The 17712-nt window shown below is 38.1% G+C and overlaps 1 protein-coding gene across 4 annotated transcripts in view; it reads left to right on the forward strand.

Moving 5' to 3' along the window:
* The window catches only part of HTT (huntingtin), a 237460-nt gene that overhangs the window by 18068 nt on the left and 201680 nt on the right, over window positions 1-17712 (forward strand). For 3 of the 4 annotated variants that reach the window (XM_077136284.1, XM_077136285.1, XM_077136286.1), the window contains exon 1: window positions 11073-11865. The exons of the other annotated variant lie outside the window; for it this stretch is intronic. The gene's annotated coding sequence lies outside the window, so the exon portion shown is untranslated. Of the gene's footprint in view, window positions 1-11072; window positions 11866-17712 lie in introns of those variants that run through there. 4 annotated transcript variants of the gene reach the window in all.

A 17712-nucleotide genomic window follows, 5' to 3' on the forward strand; every position in this document is an offset into this window, starting at 1 on the left:
CATTTGTTGAAGAGACTGTTCTGTCCCAGGTGAGTTGGCTTGACTGCCTTATCAAAGATCAAATGTCCATAGATGAGAGGGTCTATATCTGAGTACTCTATTCGATTCCATTGGTCGATATATCTATCTTTATGCCAATGCCATGCTGTTTTGACCACTGTGGCTTCATAATATGCCTTAAAGTCAGGCAGTGCAAGACCTCCAGCATCGTTTTTTTTCCTCAAGATGTTTTTAGCAATTCGGGGCACCCTGCCCTTCCAGATAAATTTGCTTATTTGTTTTTCTATTTCTGAAAAATAAGTTGTTGGGATTTTGATTGGTATTGCATTGAATCTGTAAATCAATTTAGGTAGGATTGACATCTTAACTTTATTTAGTCTTCCAATCCATGAACACGGTATGCCCTTCCATCTATTCAGGTCTTCTGTGATTTCTTTTAGGAGTTTTTTGTAGTTTTCTTTATATAGGTTTTTTGTCTCTTTAGTTAAATTTATTCCTAGGTATTTTATTCTTTTAGTTGCAATTGTAAATGGGATTCGTTTCTGATTTCCCCCTCTGCTTGTTCATTGCTAGTGTATAAAAATGCTACAGATTTTTGAATGTTGATCTTGTAACCTGCTACTTTGCTGTACTCATTTATTAGCTCTAGTAGTTTTGTTGTGGATTTTTCCGGGTTTTCGACGTATAGTATCATATCGTCTGCAAACAGTGATAGTTTTACTTCTTCCTTTCCAATTTTGATGCCTTGTATTTCTTTTTCTTGTCTAATTGCTCTGGCTAGAACCTCCAACACAATGTTGAATAATAGTGGTGATAGTGGACATCCTTGTCTTGTTCCTGATCTTATGGGGAAAGTTTTCAATTTTTCCCCATTGAGGATGATATTAGCTGTGGGTTTTTCATATATTCCCTCTATCATTTTAAGGAAGTTCCCTTGTATTCCTATCTTTTGAAGTGTTTTCAGCAGGAAAGGATGTTGAATCTTGTCAAATGCCTTCTCTGCATCAATTGAGATGATCATGTGATTTTTCTGCTTTGATTTGTTGATGTGGTGTATTACATTAATTGATTTTCTTATGTTGAACCATCCTTGCATACCTGGGATGAATCCTACTTGGTCATGATGTATAATTCGTTTAATGTGTTGTTGGATACGATTTGCTAGAATTTTATTGAGGATTTTTGTATCTATATTCATTAGAGAGATTGGTCTGTAGTTTTCTTTTTTGTAATATCTTTGCCTGGTTTTGGTATGAGGGTGATGTTGGCTTCATAGAATGAATTAGGTAGTTTTCCCTCTGCTTCGATTTTTTTGAAGAGTTTGAGGAGAGTTGGTACTAATTCTTTCTGGAATGTTTGATAGAATTCACATGTGAAGCCGTCTGGTCCTGGACTTTTCTTTTTAGGATACTTTTGAATGACTAATTCAATTTCTTTACTTGTGATTGGTTTGTTGAGGTCATCTATGTCTTCTTGAGTCAAAGTTGGTTGTTCATGTCTTTCCAGGAACCCGTCCATTTCATCTAAATTGTTGTATTTATTAGCGTAAAGTTGTTCATAGTATCCTGTTATTACCTCCTTTATTTCTGTGAGGTCAGTAGTTATGTCTCCTCTTCCATTTCTGATCTTATTTATTTGCATCCTCTCTCTTCTTCTTTTTGTCAATCTTGCTAAGGGCCCATCAGTCTTTTCGATTTTCTCATAGAACCAACTTCTGGCCTTATTGATTTTCTCTATTGTTTTCATGTTTTCAATTTCATTTATTTCTGCTCTAATCTTTGTTATTTCTATCCTTTTGCTTGCTTTGGGATTCATTTGCTGTTCTTTCTCCAGTTCTTCCAAGTGGACAGTTAATTCCTGCATTTTTGCCTTTTCTTCTTTTCTGATATAGGCATTTAGGACAATAAATTTCCCTCTTAGCACTGCCTTTGCTGCGTCCCAAAAGTTTTGATATGTTGTGTTTTCATTTTCATTCGCCTCGAGGTATTTGCTAATTTCTCTAGCAATTTCTTCTTTGACCCAGTCGTTGTTTAGGAGTGTGTTGTTGAGCCTCCACGTATTTGTGAATTTTCTGGCACTCTGCCTATTATTGATTTCCAACTTCATTCCTTTATGGTCCGAGAAAGTGTTGTGTATGATTTCAATCTTTTTAAATTTGTTAAGACTTGCTTTGTGACCCAGCATATGGTCTATCTTTGAGAATGATCCATGAGCACTTGAGAAACAGGTGTATTCTGCTTTTGTGGGATGTAATGTCCTATAAATGTCTGTTAAGTCTAGCTCATTTATAGTAATATTCAGATTCTCGATTTCTTTATTGATCCTCTGTCTAGATGTTCTGTCCATTGATGAGAGTGGTGAATTGAAGTCTCCAACTATTATGGTATATGAGTCTATTTCCCTTTTCAGTGTTTGCAGTGTATTCCTCACGTATTTTGGGGCATTCTGGTTCGGTGCATAAATATTTATGATTGTTATGTCTTCTTGTTTAATTGTTCCTTTTATTAGTATATAGTGTCCTTCTTTGTCTCTTTTAACTGTTTTACATTTGAAGTCTAATTTGTTGGATATTAGTGTAGCCACTCCTGCTCTTTTCTGGTTGTTATTTGCATGAAATATCTTTTCCCAACCTTTCACTTTCAGCCTATGTTTATCTTTGGGTCTAAGATGTGTTTCCTGTAGACAGCATATAGAAGGATCCTGTTTTTTAATCCATTCTGCCAATCTATGTCTTTTGATTGGGGAATTCAGTCCATTGACATTTAGTGTTATTACTGTTTGGATAATATTTTCCTCTAACATTTTGCCTTTTGTATTATATATATCATATCTGATTTTCCTTCTTTCTACACTCTTCTCCATACCTCTCTCTTCTGTCTTTTCGTATCTGACTCTAGTGCTCCCTTTAGTATTTCTTGCAGAGCTGGTGTCTTGGTCACAAATTCTCTCAGTGACTTTTTGTCTGAGAATGTTTTAATTTCTCCCTCAGTTTTGAAGGATAATTTTGCTGGATATAGGAGTCTTGGTTGGCAATTTTTCTCTTTTAGTAATTTAAATATATCATCCCACTGTCTTCTAGCTTCCATGGTTTCTGCTGAGAAATCTACACATAGTCTTATTGGGTTTCCCTTGTATGTGATGGATTGTTTTTCTCTTGCTGCTTTCAAGATCCTCTCTTTCTCTTTGACCTCTGACATTCTAACTAGTAAGTGTCTTGGAGAATGCCTTTTTGGGTCTAATCTCTTTGGGGTGCGCTGCACTTCTTGGATCTGTAATTTTAGGTCTTTCATAAGAGTTGGGAAATTTTCAGTGATAATTTCTTCGATTAGTTTTTCTCCTCCTTTTCCCTTCTCTTCTCCTTCTGGGACACCCACAACACGCATATTTGTGCGGTTCATATTGTCCTTGAGTTCCCTGATACCCTGTTCAAATTTTTCCATTCTTTTCCCGATAGTTTCTGTTTCTTTTTGGAATTCAGATGTTCCATCCTCCAAATCACTAATTCTATCTTCTGTCTCTGTAAATCTATCGTTGTAGGTATCCATTGTTTTTTCCGTCTTTTCTACTTTATCGTTCACTTCCATAAGTTCTGTGATTTGTTTTTTCCGTTTTTCTATTTCTTCTTTATGTTCAGCCCATGTCTTCTTCATGTCCTCCCTCAATTTATCGATTTCATTTTTGAAGAGGTTTTCCATTTCTGTTCGTATATTCAGCATTAGTTGTCTCAGCTCTTGTATCTCATTTGAACTATTGGTTTGTTCCTTTGACTGGGCCATATTCTCAATCTTCTGAGCATGGACAGTTATCTTCTGCTGCTGGCGTCTGGGCATTTAGTCAGATTTCCCTGGGTGTCGGATACAACAAGGTTGTAAGATTTTTCTGTGAAATCTCTGGGTTCTGTTTTTCTTATCCTGCCCAGTGGGTGGCGCTCGCGGCACACGTTTGTCTGCCGGTCCTCCCAGTAAAAGGTGCTGTGGGTCCTTTAACTTTGGAAAACTCTCGCCGTCCGGGAGGTTCGCTAGCCGAAGCGGCTTGGAAGAGTGCCAGCCGGCCCGGGGTCCGAATGCGGGGAGGGTCGCTGGCCTCCGCAGCCCGGGAAAGCGCCCGTCTGAATTTCCTAGTCGGCCCGGGGCGCCAGACTTGACGGGAGGGCGCCAGCCGCAGCGGCCCGCCCGAGAGAGTGCACGTTCCCGGGGAGTCACGGGTTTGGAAGGGCCCCCCCCCGTCGCCGTTCTCCGTGGCCTGGGGATTTCCGATCCAATTCTCTCAGTTGGTCCGGGGGGCCGCGCGTGGTGTGGGCGCCAGCCGCCGCGGTTTGAGAGGATTGCCTGTCCAATTCTCCCAGCCGGCCCGGGGAGGGGGAAGGGAGTGACTCCAGCCGCTTGCCGCCCCGCCCGGTGAAGCCCGCGCCCCTCGGTGATCTCACCAGAGCGGGTTCTCTCAGCCAGCCAGCCGTTCCAGGATGGGGTATCATTGTGGTTTTGATTTGCATTTCTCTAATGGCCAGGGAAGTTGATCTTCTCTTCATGTGCCTTTTGACCATTTGTATTTCCTCTTCTGAGAAGTGTCTGTTCAAGTCTTTTTCCCATTTTGTAGTTGAATTGTCTGTCTTTTTGTTGTTGAGTTGGACAATCTCTTTATAAATTCTGGATACTAGACCTTTATCTGATATGTCGTTTCCAAATATTGTCTCCCATTGTCTAGGCTGTCTTTTTACTTTCTTGATGAAGTTCTTTGATGCGCAAAAGTGTTTAATTTTGAGGAATTCCCCTTTCTTTCTTTCTTTCTTTCTTCAGTGCTCTTGCTTTGGGTGTAAGGACTATAAAACTGCCTCCTATAAATAAGATTTATAAGATGTTTCTCTACATTTTCTTCTAACAGTTTTATGGTCTTAGACGTAATGTTTAGGTCTTTGATCCATTTTGAGTTAACTTTTGTATAGGGTGTGAGATACAGGTCCTCTTTCATTCTTTTGCATATGAATATCCAGTTCTTTAGGCACCATTTATTGAAGAGACTGTTCTGTCCCAGGTGAGTTGGCTTGACTGCTTTATCAAAGATCGATTGTCCATAGATGAGAGGGTCTATATCTGAACACTCTCTTCGATTGCATTGGTCCATATATCTATCTTTATGCCAGTACCATGCTGTTTTGACCACTGTAGCTTCATAATATGCCTTAAAGTCAGGTAGCATGAGACCTCCGACTTCATTTTTCTTTCTCAGGATTCTTTTAGCTATTCGAGGCACCCTGCCCTTCAAGATGAATTTGGTTATTGGTTTTTCTATTTCTGAAAAGTAAGTTGTTGGGATTTTGATTGGTGTTGCATTGAATCTGTAAATCAATTTAGGTAGAATTGACATCTTAACTATATTTAGTCTTCCAATCCATGAACTTGGTATGCCCTTCTATCTATTTAGGTCTTCTGTGATTTCTTTTAACAGTTTTTTGTAGTTTTCTTTGTATAGGTCTTTTGTCTCTTTAGTTAAATTTATTCCTAAATATTTTATTCTTTTGGTTGCAATTGTAAATGGAATTCATTTCTTGATTCCCCCCTCAGATTGTTCATTACTAGTGTATAGAAACACTACAGATTTTTGAATGTTGATCTTGTAACCTGCCACTTTGCTGTACTCATTTATTAGCTCTAGTAGTTTTGCTGAGGATTTTTCGGGGTTTTCAACATATAGTATCATATCATCTGCAAACAGTGATACTTTTACTTCTTCCTTTCCAATTTTGATGCCTTGTATTTGTTTTTCTTGTCTAATTGCCCTGGCTAGAACCTCCAACACAATGTTGAATAACAGTGGTGATAGTGGACATCCTTGTCTTGTTCCTGATCTTAGGTGGAAAGTTTTCAGTTTTTCCCCATTGAGGATGATATTAGTTGTGGGCTTTCCATATATTCCCTTTATCATTTTAAGGAAGTTCCCTTCTGTTCTTATCCTTTGAAATGTTTTAGGCCCCTGTTTTCTTATAAATGTTTTCTAAAGGAGATCATACAATAATTGCTGTTTTATTTCTGTCTTATTTTGCCACACCCAGTGTGATAGTTAGATTCAGTTGTCAACTGGGCCAGGTGAGCATACCTAGTCTTGTTGCTGGGGACATAAGCCAATGGTACGTGAACCTCATCTGTTGCTAATTACATCTGCAGTCGGCTAAGAGGCGTGTCTGCTGCAATGAGTGACATTTGACTTAATTGGCTGGTGCTTAAGTGAGAGAACACAATGTAGCACAGCTAAGCAGCTCGGCATTCCTCTTCTCAGCACTTGCAGCTCAGCCCAGGCTTTTGGAGATGGAGAAAGAAGTAACCCCGGGAAAAGTTGTTGGAACCCAGGGACCTGGAGAGAAGACCAGCAGAGACCATCCTGTGCCTTCCACATAAGAAAGAGCCTCAGTGGAAAGTTAGCTGCCTTTCCTCTGAAGAACCAACAAAATAAATCCCCTTTTATTAAAAGCCAATCTGTCTCTGGTGTGTTGCATTCCGGCAGCTAGCAAACTAGAACACCCAGTGTCCCACAGGTTCATTTACAGTGTTGCATGCCTCACAACTTCGTTCCTTTCTGTAGCCGCACAATATTTGATCATATGTATACACCATTGATCATCAATCTACCTCTCAGTCAGTGCATCCTTCAGCTACGTGCATTCATTAGGCATCATGTATAATACCCAAAATTGCTGTGGACATTCTTGTTCGTACATTCTGGTATGAATGTATCAGAAAATCTACCAGAAAACTCTGGTGTGGACGTTTTCACCTTGTGGTGGATTTGCTGTGTCATGAGTATGTATATCTTCAGTTCTACTAGATGATGCCAAACTATTTTCCAAGCAGTTGTATCAATTTGCATTCACATTGGCGGTGTGTTAGAGTTCTCTCTGTCCCCCTTGATAATTGGCAATATTGTGAGAGTTTTGAGTTTTGGCGACTCATGAAATGTAGTAATATCTCAGGGTTTTATAATAATTGTGCAGTTCGCTGATTACTGTTGAGATCTAGCAGTTTTTCATAAACTTGCTATCAGGATTTTCTCTTGTGATACCTCTGTTAGTCTTTTGCCCATTTTTCTATTGGAGCTTGTGTCTTTTTCATGAATTTGTATGCGTTCTTATAGGTCGTGGTCTGGATAGGGGTCTTTTGTCAGTTATGACAAGCGCAAATATCTTCCAGTTCAGCTTATCTTTTCACTTGCAAAATGGTGTTTTTTTGATGAACAGAAGTTCCTAATTTTAATCAAGTCCAATTTATCACATTTTCCCTTTATGATCAGTGTAGTGCTTTTCTTACCCCATTTGATTAATATTTTCATAATTAATTAATTTAATTTTCATTATGGTAAAATATACATAACACTCAAATGTTTAAAGTGGACAATTCTTTGACATTACGTATATTGACAAAATTTCATCATCATTTCCAGATTGATTTCATCATTGTATATGAAAACTCTTATTCCTTTGGCAATACCTCCCCATTTCCCTTTCCTCCCACCCCTTGTAACTGCTATTCTGTTTTCCATCTCTATCAATTTGCTTAATCTGAGCATTTCATATAAGATTAATCATATAATATTTGTACTTTTGTGTCTTGTTTATTTCACTCAAAATGATGTCTTAAGGCTTCATCTGTGTTATAGCATTTGCCTGCACTTCACTTCTTTTTTAGGGCTGAATACTATTCTGTTGTTTGGATATCACATTTTATCTATGTATTCATCTTGGTTTGCTTCCACATTTTGGCTGTTGTGAATAATGGTGCTTTGAACACTGATGTAATGATATCTGTCTGTGTCTCTGCTTCCCTTTTTTTTGAACAGAAAACATGATTTTAAATTCTCATCTTTTTATTTCTAAATGTCAGAGTTCTCAGTCAGACTTGAAAACACTTTTAAACAAGTCTTGGTAACCTCCAAAATTCTTGGTAACCTTAATATCCCTGTGGCCGTTCTACTTCATTTCTTTCAGGTACATTCCTAGGGGTGGAATTTTTGTGTCATATGGTAATTCTATGTTTAACTTTCTTAGGTACCACCAGACTGCTCTCCACAATGGCTGCACCATTTTACATTCCCACCAACAATGTACGATAGTTCCTATTTCTCTACATCCTTGTCAATACTTATTAATCTCAGTTTCTCTAATAATAACCATCCTTTTGGGTGTGAAGTGGTATCTCATTGTGGTTTTAAGTTGCATTTCAGTAATGGTTGATGATGTTGAGCATGTTTTCTAATACTTGTTGGCCATTTGAATATCTTTGGAGAAGCATCTTTTCAAGTTCTTGACCCTGCTTTTTTGGCCCATTTTTAAATTGGTTTGTTTTCTTTTTGTTGTAGGAATTCTCTCTGTATCCTGGATAATAAGCCCTTATCAGATATATGGCTTCCAAATATTTTTACCCATTCTAGGTTGTCTTTTCACTTTTTTGATTATAATCTTTGATGCACAAAAGTTTTTTTTAATTTTGATGAAGCCCATTCAATCTATTTTTTTCTGTTGTTGCTTGTGCTTTTGGTGTGAAATCTAAAAATCCATTGCTTACTAAAAGGTCCTGAAGGTATTTCCCTATGTTTTCTTAATTAATTTTTCATTACACGAAAGTCATGAGATTTTTTTTTGCTGGGTAGAAGCTTTATTGATCTGTCTTTCCCATTTAGGTCCTGTCTACTTGGAATTGATTATTTTGCTTACATTGCAAAATAGGGTTCCAGTTTGCTTTTTTTCCAAATGAATATCTAATTCTTCCAGCAGAATTTTGGAAAGTTTGTTGATCTTTCTTCACTGTTATGTAGTATTCCTCCTCTCCACTTAAGAAAAAACATAGTGTGTGCGCGCGCACGTGTGTGTGTTTATGTGCTTCTCCATGATTAACGTTGGCAAGATCAGTGTGGAGGACTGAATTGGGTACCCCCGTGGGAATATGTTCTTGGTCTTGGTCTGCATTCTGCTGGGTGTAGAACCGTTATAATAAGAACTCTTCAAGATGTCCCTTTAGTTAAAGTGTGGCCCAGTTGAATCATGTTGAACTTTAATCCAGATTCCTGGTGTCCTTTATAAGTGAGTGAAAGTGAAAGGGAGAGCAAAACTACGAGGAGCAGCCAAAAGCTGGAAGGACTAGGCAGAGTAAGGAGATAACAGTGTTATGTGCACTGAAATGTGAGAAAAAGCCAAAGACAAGAATCACCAGCATTGAACCCAAGGATGCCACAGTCTTTAGGAAGACGATTAGAGAAGCTTGTGTGAGGTTTGCACATTTTAATTTTGAAGTGAAGTTAAGGTGACTCCTTTTACCGAAAGTGATGGGAGAGCCATGGCTGTTCTTACCCTGTTTGTCTGTTCCTGGTCTCAGGTGGTCCCTTTTCACTTTAATTTCCATACTTTTCATGTAGACAAGTCAGTTTGACTTAACATCTATCAGTCTAATTAAATTCTGTGGAGTAGTGAAATCAAGTTTTCTTGAACTTCCAAGTTTGCTTGGAAAAAATAGACAGAATGATATAGGAACGAGGGTGTTTCAAGCAGGGACCATAGAATATACAGTAACTCAAGAGTTTCAAGAGGCATGACCAAAATAAATGTGAGTTATTCTGAATGACCAGAGTTCCTTGAAGGTTGTCACTGAAGCTTGAGGTTGGATAGGTAGCCTGGGGCCAAATTGTCCTGGTCTAGTTAAAATAGGTACTGAGGTGTTCACCTTGCTCTGTGTGGTGTGAACTATATTCTACTTACCTTGTTGCCTTTACTTTTTCAGTCCATTCTCATTTTCTGATTTTTTTTTCATTGGGGTGTCTGAAGGTAAAGTCTTGGTGGGTATTTTTCAGTATGATAAAAATAGGAGATTTTGTTTTATATGATTTTGTTATTTTTAGAGTGTGACTTTAACACAATAAATTGGTATAATTCTTAGGGTGTATTATTTGTCAGATTACATATACATTTAATCACATTATGAATCACTCTTAAGAATAGAGTGAAGTCAGAGTATTTTGGTAGCAATTAGATGGTTTGCTTTTATGCTTCTTGTACAAAATAGGACTGTAATAGGTATTGTTTGAATTTTAATAAGACTTGCAACTATTGAAGGCTTTGAACTTCTGTCTACCTGCAGAATTATCTGATTTGAGGGCTATCTATTGCGATGTGGAAAAGATTAGAATTTAAACATATTATGCCAGATTGTTTTTCCCCCAAAAGGGTTTGGATTGCTGAAGAATGATTTGAGATGAGATAAGAACAGGAATTTTAAAAATACATTTTCTTCTTTGCTGATCATTATAGAAGATATACTGTTCTGTCAAATTTTTTTTTGAACATTTTTATTCGCATACTGTATACACCATCCTCTTTTTGCTAGTAGAGTTTTGATAGTCATTAAAAGGTTGGGAAAAAAGGACTTTTGATTAGCTCTTTCTAAAATGTTTTTTTATTGTGAAAAGGGAACGCGTCAATTTTCAGCATATACTCCAACAAGTAGCTAGAGAACAGATTTCGTAGTTTGGTATGGATTATCATTCCACAGTTTCAGGTTTTTCCTTCTATCTGCTCCAAAACACTGGAGGCTAAAAGAAACATCAGTATTGTGATTCAGGAGTCATACACATTTGTTAAATACCATCTTCTCTGTTATAACTCCTCCTTTTCCTTTGATCCTTCTCCTACTCTATAAGGGTCGGATATTAGTTGATGTTCTTGGAGAAGCTGGCCCCTCTGGGTTTTAGGGCCTATCTAGCCTAGGAAATGGGTTTCAGGAAAGTGAAACTTTTATACTTAGTGCATGAAAATTTTATACTTGAGTCTCAGAGCTCAAGGTTCTGAGACTATTAACTTTAGGGTTAATAGACATGATGTTGGTTGGGGTTTGGCCATGGTGTGCTGGTTTGAAAAGAAGTATGCCCCCTAAGAAAAGCCATGTTTTAATATAAATCCCATTTCATAAAGGTAGAATAATCTCTATTCAATGCTGTATGTTTGAAACTGTGATGAGATCATCTCCCTGGGTGATGTGATTTAGTCAAGAATGGTTGTTAAACTGGATTAGGGGATGACATGTCTCCACCCATTTGCGTGGGTCTTGATTGGTTTATTGGAGTCCTATAAAAGAGCAAATATTTTGGAGAATGAGAGATTCGGAGAGTGCAGAGAGTGCTGCAGCACCACGAAGCAGAGTCCACCAGCCATCTTCTTTGGAGATGAAGAAGAAAAATGCCTCCCGGGGGCCTTCATGAAACTGGAAGCCAGGAGAGAAAGTTAGCAGATGACGCCGTGTCCACCATGTGCCCTTCCAGCCGAGAGAGAAGCCCTGACTATGCTCGCCGCATGCCTTCTCACTTGAGAGAGAAACCCTGAACTTCATCGGCCTTCTTGAACCAAGGTATCTTTCCCTGGATGGATGCCTTAGATTGGACATTTCTATAGACTTGTTTTAATTGGGACATTTTCTGGGCCTTAGAACTGTAAACCAGCAACTCATTAAATTCACCTTTCTAAAAGCCATTCCATTTCTGGTATGTTGCACTCTGGCAGCTAGCAAACTAGAACACATGGCAATTAGCACTTTGTAATTAGCTGAAGTTTGCATAAGAATAGCCTCTCAACTCCATTTGGACTCTCTTAGCCACTAATACCTTGTTTTGTTGTGTTTCTTTTCCCCATTTTTGTCCAGAAGACATTATCAATCTCACAGTGCCAGGGCCAGGCTCATCCTGGGTATCGTCCCACATTGTCAGAAGACTTGCATCCCTGAATATCAGGTCCCCTGTAGGGAGGAGGGTAGTGATTTTCCTTGTGGAGTTGGGCTTAGAGAGAAGCCACATCTAAGTAACTAAAGAGATTTCCTGGAAACAACTCCTAGGCAGGTAAGATTACAGGTAATCTTAGCATTTTCACTACAGAAATAAGTTTCATAAGGTCAATCAAGGGCTTGGCTAATTTTCTTGGGAGTCACTGATGTTTGAAAGTACACTAGCAATTTTCCAGATAGAAAAATTTAACAGTTCTATATTTTTTCTCTAGTCCCTCAAGGGACTCTATCAATAGACTCTGTAGCTCATCATAGTCTGGGATGTCTCTGGGTATTACATTAAGCTCTTAAGTATTACAAGGCCTTTGTTCCCCTTCTGGGTTCCATGTGTTTGGATTGTTTAAGTGAGCTATTCAGACAGGTTGATTTAGATTGTGTGTAACAGAACATTTACATTCTAGACACAATAAACCTCTCTGCTTTTGGTCTCATACTGCAGGTAAAGCTCTAGAGTACATAGATTAGCATCTTTTGCTATGTATATTGTTGTACATTAGTCCCAACCAGATTGGCTTCGCTTTTATCTCTAATTGAAGCCTGATCTCTTTTTTTAGTTTACTTTAACTGTTACTGTATGTAAACAATGCTGACTCTCAGAGCTGTAGAGCTCCAGCTCTGAATCTTAAGTGTCACAGAGGTACTCAAAGTTCCAGGGAAATACCACTTTATACACATATAGCTTTGTGTCTCAGAATATAGAAGTACACTTACAACTAGGGACTGAGTATGGCTGCTGTAAGAGCTTACAGTCCAGGCTCCAATTTTCTTCTGAAAGAGACCATAGCATATTTGTTCATTTGTTTTGTTTTGTTTGTTCATTTGTTTTTATCACGGTTTGCCTTTCGGCTTCTCAGTCATTGTACCCTGTACCTCCCTCCATCTATTGGAAATCATGGATAATGTTCAAAATAAACAAACCGTGTCTTAATGTATCCTTACTTGGTTGTACAATCAGTACTCTCAATTTTAGACAATTTTCATTGGTCCAAAAAGAACCAATAAATACAGCCTCACCAAATATTAAATCAAAATCTCCCTATCTCTTGTCCTTCCCACCCCCAATTATTTATACCTGATATTGCTGTGATACTGTTGCTGTCTGCTGTTAATTCTAGGTCATAGCATGTAGTAGTAGTTTTCCCCCTATAACTCTCTACTATTGATTCTTTGTACAAGATTAAACCTTTGAAAGAGTTCATGTGAGAACTTATTTATAATTGTAGAGTTAATCAATAGGATACATGACATTATATATCCCCTTTCATTCATATTTATCTTCTATATGGCAATGTTACTTATAACCCCACTAATAGCTACCATTAATTCTATCTGTTCCCTTACATTTATGTTCAGCCTCATTGAGTAATCTTTCCCGTTTCTAGCTCTGTGTGTTCTAGGTCCCCCTATATTCTAAAGAATAAATCTTTGAGATGACCTTTACCAGAGTCATAATAGCAAAATCATACAGTATCTATCCTTTTGTGTCTGACATATTTCACTGAGCATTATGTCCATGGTTCATCCATGTCATATGCTTCAGGACCTCATTTCATCTTAAGTGCTATATAATATTCCATAGTATGTATATACCACATTTTGTTTATCCACTCATCTGTTGATGGACACTTGGATTGTTTCCATCTTTTGGCAATTGTAAATACTGGTGCTATGAACATCGATGTGCCATTGTCTGTGTCACTGGTTTCAGCTTTTCTGGTATGTATCGAATATTGGTATTGCTGGGTCATAGGGCAACTTGATATTTAGTTTTCTGGAGAACTGCCAACTGTCTTCCACAGTGGCTGTACCATTATACATTCCCATCAGCAGTGAATAAGTGTTCCAATATCTCCACGTCCTCTCCAACATTTGTTGTTTTCTATTTATTTAATACCTCATTCTTACAGGTGTGAGGTAATATCGCATTGTAGTCTTGATTTGCATTTCACTTATAGCTATTGAAGATTGGCATCTCTTCATGTGTTTTCTAGCCATTTGTATTTGCTCTTTGGAAAAAGGTATATTCATATCCTTGGTCCATTTTATTATTGGGTTATTTGTTCTTTTGTGAATCAGTTGTGTAATTTCTTTATGTATCCGGGATATCAAACCTTTATTGACATGTGGTTCCCCAAAATTTTCTCCTATTGAGTTGGCTGCCTCTTACCTTTTTGACAAAGTTGTTTGAGGTCCAAAAGCATTTGATTTTAAGGAGTTCCCATTTATCAGTTTTTTTCTTTTGTTGCTTGTGCTTTGGGTATAAAGCTTAAGAAGCTATCTCCTATTACTTCAATTCCTTGAAGATATTTTCCTCTAGGAATTTTATGGTACTGGGTCTTATATTTAGGTTTTGAATCCATTTTGAATTAATTTTGTATAGATGTAAGGTAGGGGTCCTTTTTCATTCTTTTTTTTTAAATTTTTTAATTTTAGTTTTTAAATACCAAAAAACACCAAACAAATGCAAACATTCCCATTTTGATCATTCCATTCTATATATAAAATCAGTAATTCACAACATCATCACATAGTTGCATATTCATCATCATGATCATTTCTTGGAACATTTGCATCTATTCAGAAAAAGAAATAAAATGAAAACAGAAAAAAAATTTATACATACCATACCCTTTACCCCTCCCTTTCATTGATCACTAGCATTTCAAATTAAATTTATTTTAACATTTGTTCCCCCTATTATTTATTTTTATTCCATATGTTCTGCTCATCTGTTGATAAGGCGGATAGATAAAAGGAGCATCAGACACAAGGTTTTCACAATCACACAGTCGCATTGTGGGGGCTATATCATTATACAATCATCTTCAGGAAACATGGCTACTGGAACACAGCTCTGCATTTTCAGGCAGTTCCCTCCAGCCTCTCCATTACATCTTGAATAACAAGGTGCCCAGGATAACCTCTCGACTCTGTTTGAAATCTCTCAGTCATTGACACTTTGTTCTCATTTCACTCTTCCCCCTTTTGGTCTAGAAGGTTTTCTCAATCCCTTGATGCTGAGTCTCAGCTCATTCTAGGATTTCTGTCCCATGTTGCCGGGAAGGTCCACACCCCTGGGAGTCATGTCTCACGTAGACGGGGGACGGTGGTGAGTTTGCTTGTTGTGTTGGCTGGAGAGAGAGGCCACATCTGAGCAACAAAAGAGGTTCTCTTGGGGGTGACTCTTGGGCCTAATTTTAAGTAGGCTTGACCTATCCTTTGTGGGGTTAAGTTTCATATCTTTTTGATCTTTTTCACTCTTTTGACTAGTGATAACCAATTTTCCCATGTCCACTTATTGGAAAGACTTTTCTCTCGCAGTTCAGTGCATTTGGGGGCCTTACTGAAGATCAGTTGACCATAGATTTGATGATCTATTGTCTGTACTCTCAATTTGATTCCATTGATCAATACTTCTGTCTTTGTGCCAGTACCATGCTGTTTATTTGTCTTTTTTTCTTATTTATTGATTTATTTATCAATCTTAACATACAATCATTCCATACATGGTTTACAGTCAGTGACTACAACATCATCACATAGTTGTGCATTCATCACCATGATCATTTTCCAGAACATTTTGCGTAACTCCAGAAACAAAAAAGGAAAAAACTCATACATCCCATACCCCTTACCCTGCCCTCTCATTGATCATTAGTATTTCCATTTACCCAATTTATTTTAACCTTTGTCCCCCTGATATTTATTTATTCTCCATCCATATTTTTTACTCATCTGTCCATACCCTAGATGAAAGGAGTATCAGACACAAGGTTTTCACAATCACACAGTCACATTGTAAAAGCCGTATCATTATACAATCATCTTTGAGACTCAGGGCTACTGGAACATAGTTTTAGGTCCTTCCCTCCAGCCACTCTAATACACCATAATCAAAAAAAGGATATCTATATAATGTGTAAGAATAACCTCCAGGATAATCTCTCATCTCTGAAATCTCTCAGCCACCAAAACTTTGTTTTGTTCCCCTTTTGGTCAAGAAGGCTCTCCAATCCCTTGATGCCAGGTCCCAGCTCATCCCAGGATTTCTGGCCCACGTTGCCAGGGAGATTTACAACCCTGGGAGTCATGTGTCGGGGTAGGTGGGAAGGGCAGAGAGCTCACCTGCTGAATTAGTTTAGAGAGAGAGACCACATCTGAGCAACAAAACCCCACATCTCTGGGAGGTTACTCTTAGGCCCAATTTTAAGTAGGCCTAGCTTGTCTTTTGCAGGAATAACTTCCACAGAGGTGAACCCCAAGATTGAGAGCTCAACCTATATACTTGGTTGCCTCTGCTGCTTGTGAGAATGTCAGAAATTCTCCAAATGAAGAAGTTGAACGCTTCTTCCTTTCTCCCCAGTATCTCAAGGGGACCTTGCAAATACTTCTTTATTCACTGCCCAAATTACTCTGGGATATATTGGAGCATCGTATCAACCTGGACAAACCAACAAAGTCTCATGTCCTATTCAAGATTCCATGTTCTTTTTCTATCCTTTCACTTTCAATCGATTTGTATTCTTGGGTCTAAGATGCCTTTCTTGTAAACATCATTTAGATGTAATATATATTTTTAATCCATTCTGCCAATCTATATATTTTAATTGGTGAGTTTAGTCTGTTTTTGTTCTAGTTTGCTAGCTGCCAGAATGCAATATACCGGAAACGAAATGGCTTTTAAAAAGGAAAATTTAATAAGTTGCTAGTTTACAGTTCTAAGGCTGAGAAGATGTCCCAATTAAAACAAGTCTATAGAAATGTCCAATCTAAGGCATCCAGGGAAAGATATCTTGATTCAAGAAGGCCGATGAGAGTTTCTCTCTCATCTGGAAGGGCACGTGGTGGACATGGCATCATCTGCTAGCTTCTTCTCCTGGCTTCCTGTTTCGTGAAGCTCCTTGGGAGGCATTTTCCTTCTTCATCTCCAAGGGTCACTGGCTCGTGGACTCTGCTTCTCAAGTCTATGCCATTCTGCTCTGCTCTCTCTCTTCTCCAAAATGTTTCCTCTTTTGAAGGACTTCAGAAACTAATCAAGACCCACCCAAGTGGATGGAGACATTTTTTCACCTAATCCAGTTTAACAACCACTCTTGATTGGGTTACATCTCCAGGGAGATGATCTAATTACAGATTCAAACGTACAGTATTGAATAGGGTTTATTCTGCCATTACGAAATTGGATTTAGATTAAAACATGGCATTTCTAAGGAACATACATCCTTCAAACCAGCACAGTTATTGTTCAAAGTTATTACTGTGGAAGCAGTTCTTGAATCTACCATCTTATTCTTTAGTTTTTATCTGTCAGGTTCCTCTCCTGTCTTTTTTTTTTCAGATTACAGAACTCCCTTTGGTATTTTTGTTGGGCAGATGTTTTGTTGACGAGTTCTCTCCATCTTTGTTTGTCTTTGAAGATTTTGATCTCTCCCTCAATTTTGTAGGACAACCTGGTTGGATACAGAATTCTTGGCTGGAAGTCATACTAGTTCAGAATCTTGACTATATCATACCACTGCCTTCTCACCTCCATGGTGCCTGTTGAGTAGTCTGAACTCATATTATGTGGTTTCCCTTGTATGTAGTAGATCACTTTTCCCGTGCTGCTTTCAGGACTTTCTGCTTCTGTTCAACATTTGGCAGTCTGATTAGTATGTGTCTTCGAGTAAGCCTTTTTGGATTTACTCTATTTGAGGTTCGTTGGACTTCTTTGATTTGTGTATTTATGTCTTTTATTAGGGTTGGGAATTTTTTTCCATTTTATTTTTAGCTAACCTCCGCAGTCCTTTACTTTTCTCTTCTTCTGGGTCACCAGTGATTCTTATATTTACATGCCTTTTGTGGCCCATCATTTCCCTGAGATCCAGTTCCATTTTTTTCCATCTTTCCTGCCATTTGTACT

This window comes from Tamandua tetradactyla, chromosome 19, assembly GCF_023851605.1.
Source record: "Tamandua tetradactyla isolate mTamTet1 chromosome 19, mTamTet1.pri, whole genome shotgun sequence".
NCBI classification, from domain to species: domain Eukaryota; kingdom Metazoa; phylum Chordata; class Mammalia; order Pilosa; family Myrmecophagidae; genus Tamandua; species Tamandua tetradactyla.